The following is a 10286-nucleotide window of genomic DNA, read 5'->3' on the forward strand; positions in this document are numbered from 1 at the left end:
TGGTGCCCATTCTCGGACCAAACCATTAATGTCATGTAGAGCAGCCATAGCATCTCTGTGACTGCACTCAGCCGGACTGCAGCAGAGCAGTCTCTGGGTGACTCTTAGTGAAGCTGTCCAACGCCATTAGACAAAATGGAACCACGTGCTAACAAAAAGGACACAGGGTCATCAATGTCTCTCTTTACCATTGGCCTAATCATAAACAAATTAGTGTGAAAAATGTGGAACACTAATCCATCATGTGGAATGTTGAGTTAATTTAAATAATTACTTATGAGTTGAAATCAAATTAACATTAACATTAGAACCAAAGTCAGTTAACAAATTGGACATGCACAGATCAGTAATCAATACACCATTTTCCCAGCTCTGTGATGAAAACGATAACAAGCAGGGATGCAAACTTGTCATCTTTTGGGGAAATTTGCCGTTTTGAATCCAAAATAGGTTGTTTGTGTGATTCATGTAGATCTGCAATAAAATATTATTGGGGTATGGACAGGGTTGCTAACTTTGGGTACCTGGCTGGAGTGAGATTTTGATATCATGGGTTTAATTACACACATGCGCACGAAGTGACTGCTATCGTGTCAGTAGCGGGACCTTAGCATATATTTAGGATATATATATATAATATATATATACAAATACACAATATTGGACACAGACTATAAAGGGCACACAGTTTCATTCACTAATGAAAGTCAAACACATGTTTGTTTCCACTGTTTTATTGTGTGCCTGTCGCAATAAGCAACTTATTGACTTATCGGCTCCCGAGTATTTGCGATATTTGTGTTGGGTAATCTTGTAGTAAATAAAAAGGGCGACCTGGAGCCAATCCTGCCATTTCCTCACAAGTGAAAGTGTTGACATGCTGAAAACTCAACCCCCGCTTGGGGTCTGGGGGGATTCTCCCCCAGGAGATTTTTTGAAATACTAACATAAAATACACATTCTCTCTTGAGAGGAAAAAATAAATCCATCTATTACTACACGACATATTTAAATGAAGCTGAAACTGCTGCTCCTCCCATAGGGAAGAGGCTGTGTGAATTACTTAGAATTACTTTGAATCACCCCATTGTTCTGTGTGTCAAAATGGAAGGTTTCTGGCTAACGTTAGCTTAGGTACTCAGATCTTGTTCTTGAGTAAAAGTAGAAGTACCAGAGTGTAGGAATACTAAGTTACAGTAAAAGTACTGCATTCAAAATGTTACTCAAGTAAAAGTATAAAAGTATTGTCATCAAAATATAGTGAAAATAGCGACAGTAAAAGTAGTCACTGTGCAGATTGGTTGATTTCAGAATACTATATATGATATGTTTTATAATGATCGATCATGAAAGTGTTCTCAAAGCTGGTGAAGGTGCAGCTAGTTTGAATGACTTTGTATACTGCAGGGTAGCTGGTGGATTTACTCCAGGTGGAACTAAAGTCTGATTCAACAATTGATTAGATTTCACATCATTCATCCAGATCTGAAAGTAACTAAAAGGTATTAAATACATGTAGTGGAGTAGAAATACACCATGTACCACTGAACTGTAGTGGAGTAGAAAAATAAAGTAGCAAAACATTTAAATACTCAAATAAAGTACCAGTATCTCAAAATTGTGCCCAAGTATAGTACTTGTTGAGTTTATGAACTTAGTTACTTAACACCAGTGGCTATACAGATAGAAAGACTAAGCCTTGCACAGAGGCATGAAAATACATTTTCAAAATGCTCAACAGTGCTGGCAAAAAAAAAAAACTGAGTGCTGAAATTAGATGTTCCTTTGTGCTCAGGCTCATAAAACCCCCAACGCACCGTGCTGTGGTCTGCTTCAGATTATCTTTTCCTTCCAGAGGTCACGCCTGTCTCTGACCCCGTGTCTTGCGTTTTATTTATGTTTTTCTTCTGCAGCACCAAGCAGAGTAAAGAAAAGGGGGGGGATTTTGACTAGAAATCATTTGAAACAGTTTAATAAAGAATGTTTATTTAAAACTGTAATTGAACTTCAACTTATATCAATTTTCCAATTCCAGTGGCCAGTTGGAAACAGATAATGAGAAAGTTTTCATTTTGCAGCAACCGTGCAAAAAAAGTTCAATCACCATTATGTCTGAGTCTTGTCTTATCTGCTTTGTTTCGGAATGTGTTCAATACATTAGGTTTTTTTTATTTTCATTATTACCATACAATACATAGATTAAGAATAAATGAAACAAATAATACAACATTGACCTATTTGAGCAGACAGATGACTCGCAGTGATGCCTCTGAGGTTCCCGGGTGTAAGACAGACGACTTTTGCTATTTAATTTCCTTTTGCGGAAATTTAGATTACAATGTATAATTTTGCTCTACATCCCTACATCATGCATTTTTTCTCAAGTAATTTACTTTTGGTGAGATAACTAAAGTTTAGTTCATTTTACCTTGGCTGTGGACTGATTCATTATTAGTTGTTACAAAGCATGCACAAGACGGCGGGTAGACAAACAAACACGAAACAATTATACAAACAAACATGAACCCGCAACAAATATCAGGTAACAGCTAAACTCATCCAGCTTAATTTTAATCCGAATTAGGGAAACTTCAGCGGGGGTAGGGAAATATCTGTTTAATATGAGTGCCTTCTTACCCATATATACTTGTACAAGTGCTAAGAACGGAATATGTTGAAGAGTAATAACTACTTTATTCTCAATCAACAACCACTATGCTAATTTAGTGGTGCTCTGCCCTCCCCGATCCGGAGAGCAGAGACTTTTAATTAATTCAGTACCCTTTATTTTAACAACAGGCAAATTCAACAACCCCTCAGTTTATGAAACACAGCGTGACGTAATATTTCGTATCACCTTTCCCGTTAATAATAGTTCTGTTTAGTTCCAAAACTCATAATGGTGCGATTTAAGAAGAATACGACACTGTGCTTTGTTTCTCCTCGTGTGCTGCTCTCCACAGGGGGGGGGGGGGATTAACCACACCCTCCTGCAGCAGCAACAGGGAGATTTCGAGGCGAGTTGATTTAACTAGTTAAACCGTTGAAATCTCCAGAATTCGGCGATTCGTTTTAGTACAAATCTTTACATTGCTTTTGAACAGAAGTTCCACATTACTGATGCCCTCTTTAAGGTCTCTCCGAATATTTGCCGTGCACACACACAGAGAAAACCAAAAAAATTGCATCTATCTGTTCCACAGGTAAATTTTGATACCGTCAATCACAGAGTCTGGCAAGGCAATGTCAAAATATAGATTTGAAATTACACTCACCAGCTCGACGATCTGTTGGTAATTGTTCGCGACGCCAATTGTGAAGTAAAAACTTCTTTGCAGCAATGTTGAGCCAATCATGAAATGAGGGAAACTGGATTCGCCTGTCAATACACTGATATTTATTGAGAGACAAACGGCCGGAGGATTAACAAAGCAACTCGCACTGTTCAATGCAAGCTGCCAAAATTAACTCTGCCCACACAAAGACGGAAGCGCTCGAACCTGGTCTCCGAGAAGGGGCGGAGCCCAGAAACGCGGGCCTTTACCCCAATCGATTACAGATGAACAGACAAAGAAACTCTGTCTGAGCGGGCAGTAAACCCTTCCCCCCACACAGAGAAAGACTAGTCACTCATGTGAAGTTTCTCAGGTCAGCTAAGCATCAGACTAAAATATTCCTTTACAATAGGGAAATGTCCCAGCAGTTTAGGATAATGAAGGTTCTAATCTAGGCTATTACATAGCCATTACATTTCTAACTCCTAATGACAGGAAGGCAGAAAGCGCATTATACAAATAATAATACTCATAATAATGATAATAGCAGACATTTTTTAACAATGACCACATTATAATTATTTTAATAAACCAAATATGAACAATTGAGGAAAATGAGGAAGAACCGATGATTCAAATGTTGTAGTACAAGTAGTAATGTAGTTAGTGCATAAATTACTATTGCAACAAATGTGTTAATTTTCTTCATTATTTGTCGATATTTTTGGACGAATGCTCCGGGCCAGTGGAATTTTACCCTTAATGTCTACCCCTGCAATGGCAAAAACAAATAGAGCTGTACACAGTGCAGCTGTATTATCTGGGAAATAGAAGAATCGGATCAGGATTCGGTATTGGCAGACAATCAATATCAAATGAATCGGATCATTATTAGCATCGGCACTTGCAGCCTAAATACAAAGATAACTCCACTCCTCTCCTACCACTCTTGGTAGAACTAGTGTCAAAGTCATGGGGTCCAGAACTGACTGAAGACATGTGGAACAGAGGACAGGCATGGTTCCATGTACAGGGAACTGGAACTTTGAACAGGTGTTCTTATCTTTTCTGCCTGAAAATTCACAAGCTCTTGATCAGGTGTTTGATGTGGGCTGGCATGATCCTTTCTGCAGCGATAAATAAAGAAAACAAAGAAGACATTATTAATAATAGTAATGATGGTAACAACAATAATATTAGTATAACTATTTATATAGCACTTACACAATTACAAAGTGATTCTCACAACAAAAAGAAAGAACAAAACATTACCAACAATAAAAAAAAAAATTATTATAGGAAATGCTAAGAGACAAATAAATGCTAAACATTCTGAGAGGCCGACTACAAAAGGTAGACTCAATGGCTCTTGATGACATCAATGAGCAGTCCCAAAACATGCTGCTATATCAAAAGAAATATGTCCAGATTTCTTCTATTTTGTGTTGGATGATTTGTTGTATTGATTGCTGATGGATGTTAAGATATGTTTTACAATTATAACAAAAATATTATTGTAATTGGAATCAAAAAGTTTACAAATCGTAGTTTTAAGAAAATGACTAGCAATATAGGATTTATTCAACAGCGGTAAAGCATTAAGTTGCTAAATTAACGTACACTGAACTGTAAAACGTACCACTATTTAGGAAAGGACCTGATCAGAAGGGTTGACTAGTAGGACAGCGAAGAGGTGGAGGAGGTCTCTGTCATGTACAACCATTGGTAGATCTTACACCTGAAAGAAAGATAAGGAAATAAGACAACACAGGAGGACAAACATCTTCTTAAGTAAAAGACCAAATCATGTCAAGCTTTACATCTTTCAGTCTTTACAATGCACTGTTGGAAATTACATTGCAAAGGCTAAATTCAAACTCAATACCATAAATAACTGGGTACCAAAGTGCTTTACCTGATAGAACACGTTCCACACGGACCAGCAACCATCCGGCTGGGCCTTTTGCTGCATATCATCTCCTCCCTCTCCACTGTTTCCAGTAGATCTCTACTATCCAATAAAACTGAAATTCCGCAAAAAATCATATTAAAAAAGTTAAAAACAATAACTTGCTTTTGGCATTGAAATGGATTAGAATCTCACCTTTTTCCTGGATGTCAGGAAGGCCAGGAAGTCGTTCCCTTCAAGTCCGCAACCAGTCATAGGAGTTCAAATGCAAAGACTGCACGATGACAAGAGCGAGACTTACATTTTACAAGATAAGTAATACCAGAGCAGTGTGTACGACATGCAGAGAACAGATCAAATCCCCTGACAGACTCACACACTTTGGTGATGTCCTCATCTGATAATGTTTCATTTTTTAGCAGCAAAGTAACATTACTCAAAGTATATGGACCCAACTCATTTACAGTATGTTTTGCATCTCCTCAACAATGGTCTGTATCATTGAGTAGAAACAAACTGTCCCTACAATTTCAGGTAGATTAACACACATTTGTAAGAAAAGTTTACAATGAAGCACAAAACCCCTCTTTGTATTAAGCGAGCTGCCACAGAAAGTACAGCTTAACATGCTAATCTTTGGTAGAGTGAGCTACAGTTAGCTAACTTAATGTTCAACACAAAACCTCTAATGGCATTACATTGACGATTTTAAACAAAACTTAACTCTCTCAGCTTGTAAGATAACGTTAAGTTGACTTACCCTTAAATAACTACGTCACGTTTTTCAGGGGAAACACAAACTGCAGAAAACGTTAGCTGCTAATTGTTGTTAGCTAAGACAGCTAGCTCTTGTTAAGGGAAGTAACAGTAGCCTCCAAGCAAATGTAAGGTTAAGTTAATGTGACGGTGTGGTGTTGCAACCCAGTCTCACGGCATTTCGTGTTCACCAACACGATTTTTAATCTATTGATTCGTGTTCACCAACACGATTTGCCCCTTTTTTCGTGTTGCACAGCACGATTTTAAAAGCAATGTATTTCTACTGCCTGCAGCACGTCTTTTTCTCCGGTCGGGTCGAGGAAGACCGGAAGCTGTGTGGTTCATAAAAACATGTTCTTACTCAATATCAAGCCACAGTTATTGCTTTTATTTGAAATCGTATAATTTCGGACTTTTGTTGCTGTCTGTGAGGAAAATAAATGGGGCTCAGAGCCTCAGGATACTGAAATCTGTATTTTTTAAATCTTTTTTTCCTTCTAATTTGTTATTCTTTTCAAAATAACACACTGTTATTTACTCACCAATAACACACAATTATCCTTGCTTTTATTTATTGGTTTAATTCCATAATCTCGGGCTTTTTTGGCATCTGTCAGGAACTGCATTTCGAAATAAAAATAACCGGAAACAGACGTAGGCATTTCGAGCGATTACCCAAGATCCTCAGCTATGGTTTTAAGCTCGTTTATTGGATGTTTTAGCCGCAATGCATGCTGGGATTTGGTGTTTATATGATATGAAATCCGGAAAACATTTTAAAAGAATAAAATAATACTTAATTCCGAGCGCTCTTGCTTTTCTCTTTGAAAGTCATCACATAACGGCATTGTAATACACGGTTCGGCTGCATTGTATATTACAGATCTGCCGTAGTTCTTTATTTATAGAGCCCTGATGAGAAGACCTTTGGAAAAACTGAGAAAATGCCGCCGAAACTGAATACTTGACGTGGATCATAAATATATTCAACAATTAAACAACATCTTCAATTTCTCTTCACACAATACGTCTCCTTGCAGTATCAACACTAATTCGGCTGACTTTTACATTTGATCTAATTCACAGATAGGTTATATTTACACCATAACGGTGCACAGCTGATATAAAAGGACTGTCGTTTTTAAAGATATTACTGATTTTCTTTGAATGTAAGAATGTAAATACTGAGTCTGAAATAGTATAGCAATATGCTGTAAAATTATGTGAAAGCATGCATAAAACTACACATCTTCAGATGTTGTACGAAAACACAAGTGTCCTACACTAATAATACAAAGTTATTATGGCTGTGTGTACCTTGTGTGCACCTCCTAGTGGTTAAAGCACGTTATTGAATTATTGTGTTTTATTTGATTAAAAAAATATTAAGAGTAGAGTACATACTTTCATAGGGGGAAAAGTATAAATATAGAATATAAAAAATCAAGAAGATACTATAAGTGATCTCTACACTAAAACAGTTTAGTGCAGAATGTACAAAGATATTAATAGGAGGAGGTGCAAAACAGAAAAACGAATTAACCTTTATTTAAACATTAAATAACAGATTAAGGTCTTCTTTTAAATAAGAAAAAAACTTTGGGGGTATCTATCTACAGATAAATATTAAGCCTGACAAAGTACTTAACGTCTAATATATTGCTTTCCTGCAATGTTAACTATGTTGAAGCACTTATTTTACCTGATATTATACACATTAATTATACTCTTATGTAGATAGAATAAGAATTGTGCAGAATATGACAGTTTAATGGTGGAGGTACACACATATTGATAGATGTCTTGTAATGCACTGTTGAGGAACCTGTGACCCAAGGGTTTCATTCATTGCATAACTACACCGTAGTTGTGTATATGATATGTCAATAAACCTTTGAAAAACTTGAAAGGGATGTGCAAAATAGCCATAATATACAGTCTTTAATTAACTATTAGTAGAGAATAACGAGTAATGAATATACTTTATTACTCGTTTCCATTCATGTCAATTGCAGATACATGTTTAGTCTTCTCAAGCACCAACTATCAAATATCTCTCCTGATTGTTGGCACTTGACAATTACCTTACCTGAATTTTACTCAGGTGTAACTAAAGTCTGATTTAAGGGTTGTTTATATTTCACATAATTAATCAGAATCTGCAAAGTAACTCAAATAAATGCAGTGGAGTAAAAATACCAGGTTAACCTCTGAATTGTAGTGGAGTAGAATTACAAAGTAACAATGAGCTGTCATGTGGGTATTAATGCTGCGCATTATGGACACAAGCGATTTTCACCCATTTATTAATTATATGTTTTACATTTGATAACACCAATGTGTTTAATACTGGCAACTTCTAATTGTGGGAAAAACGAAAACGTTCAGTAGAGACGTCCCATAGAACATTTGGCGAAACACAATAGCCAGCATGTGTAGTTCTGGGGGGGAGTTCGATTCCAGTTTTGGATAGTCTGGCGTGGGTGGTTCCGTTCCATTTCACTCAGCTGTTTGACGCTCTGCGTAACCTTACGGGGACTGTAGTCCTAAACGATAGCTGGGGATTATGGGTAGTGTAGTGTCTTCGGCCATCCTAAATTCAGAAACGTTGACAATCGCAATGATGCTCGAAATGTCCCTTATAGGCCTACGTCTGTTTCCGGTTATTTTTATTTTGAAATTCAGTTTCTGACGGACGCCAAAAAAGCCAGAGATTATGGAATTAAACCAATAAATAAAAGCAAGGATAATTGTGTGTTATTGGTGAGTAAATAACAGTGTGTTATTTTGAAGAGAATAACGAATTAGAAGGAAAAAAATATTTAAAAATACAGATTTCCGTATTCTGAGGCTCTGAGCCCCATTTATTTTCCTCACAGACGGCAACAAAAGTCAGAAATGATACGATTTAAAATAAAAGCAATAATTGTGGCTTGATATTGAGTAAGAACATGTTTTTATGAACCACACAGCTTCCGGTCTCCCACGACCCGACCGGAGAAAAAGACGTGCTGCAGGCAGTAGAAATACATTGCTTTTAAAATCGTGCTGTGCAACACGAAAAAAAGGGGCAAATCGTGTTGGTGAACACGAATCAATAGATTAAAAATCGTGTTGGTGAACACGAAATGCCGTGAGACTGGGTTGGGTGTAGTTAAGGGTTTGTGTTGCCAACAACGCCACCTAAGGGAGTTTCACCCCTAGGAACTAACTATAGATTATAAAAGATTTACCACACAAGGAACACAGGTTCGTTTTACATAACGGGCCAGAGACAGTTTCAGTTACAGTTAACACATTTACTTTATTTTATAACAATCAATTAACTATTCTAAAAACACCATATCGACATAATACAATCAGTTAAAAGTTCATACTGGGGCATAGGAGGTACAAGACAGGGTTGGGGCTTACCAGGCGGCAATAAATAAATAGGGGGGAAGGGTCCAACTCAATACCACCCGTGACACCGCTCACCAAACAATAGGACTTGTGAAGACCACCACCACCAGGGACTGGGGTTGCCGCCTCAGGCCCACAGCACCTGTCTGACAAGAGGAAGACGGTTAAAACCTCCACACAGTATTACACTCAAATAAACAACTAAATAAATAACCAAACAAACAAAACCAAATGAATGAAGGTATCCAAATAAAGTCGGTGCACCATGGTTAATATAAAATAAGAAAAACACTAGTATATAAACTAAATTAACAAAAGTAAATAACAAAACCAAAATAACAGTTTCTCAAAGTAAACAGTGAATTGTATCAGGGGGACTTGGTTGGTGAGTTCCCTGAGAGCCCGAACCGCTCCAGAGTCCCCGAAGAGGGGGCACGTCACCAGACACGGGGCTCGCTACGCAACGGCAAGTTATTCCAGTAGTGAGTGACTGCAAAGAGCCAAAACAGCAGGATCAGTTGTCCGAAGGTGGGCCTAGCAATTAATAGCACCCCTGAAAAGGGCACAGGTACATATAATATTATTTAGAGGCCAATTAAACACATGGATATCAATAACTGAATTTACAGGAGTAGTTGTACTAATGCCACTTCAATTACATTAGTATGCATAGAAAGTGACAGGTCACACCTCTAAGCCCCGCCCTTCTGACAGAAGTCCCGCCCCATAATCCCCGCCCGTTCCTGTATACGCCCCGCCCCTTTCGGTGGATGTCCCGCCCCACTTCCGGTTTACAAAATACAAATACAAATACAATTTTAAATGAGAAAAATAAAATGCTGCTGCTTCAATCACATTAGTATGCATAGGATCTGTGTCCCGCCTCCTAACCACTTCCTGTGCCCCCTAATCCTGTATACAGTATTGACTGTAACTTACAA

Source organism: Gymnodraco acuticeps, unplaced genomic scaffold (genome assembly GCF_902827175.1).
Source record: "Gymnodraco acuticeps unplaced genomic scaffold, fGymAcu1.1, whole genome shotgun sequence".
Classification (NCBI taxonomy): domain Eukaryota; kingdom Metazoa; phylum Chordata; class Actinopteri; order Perciformes; family Bathydraconidae; genus Gymnodraco; species Gymnodraco acuticeps.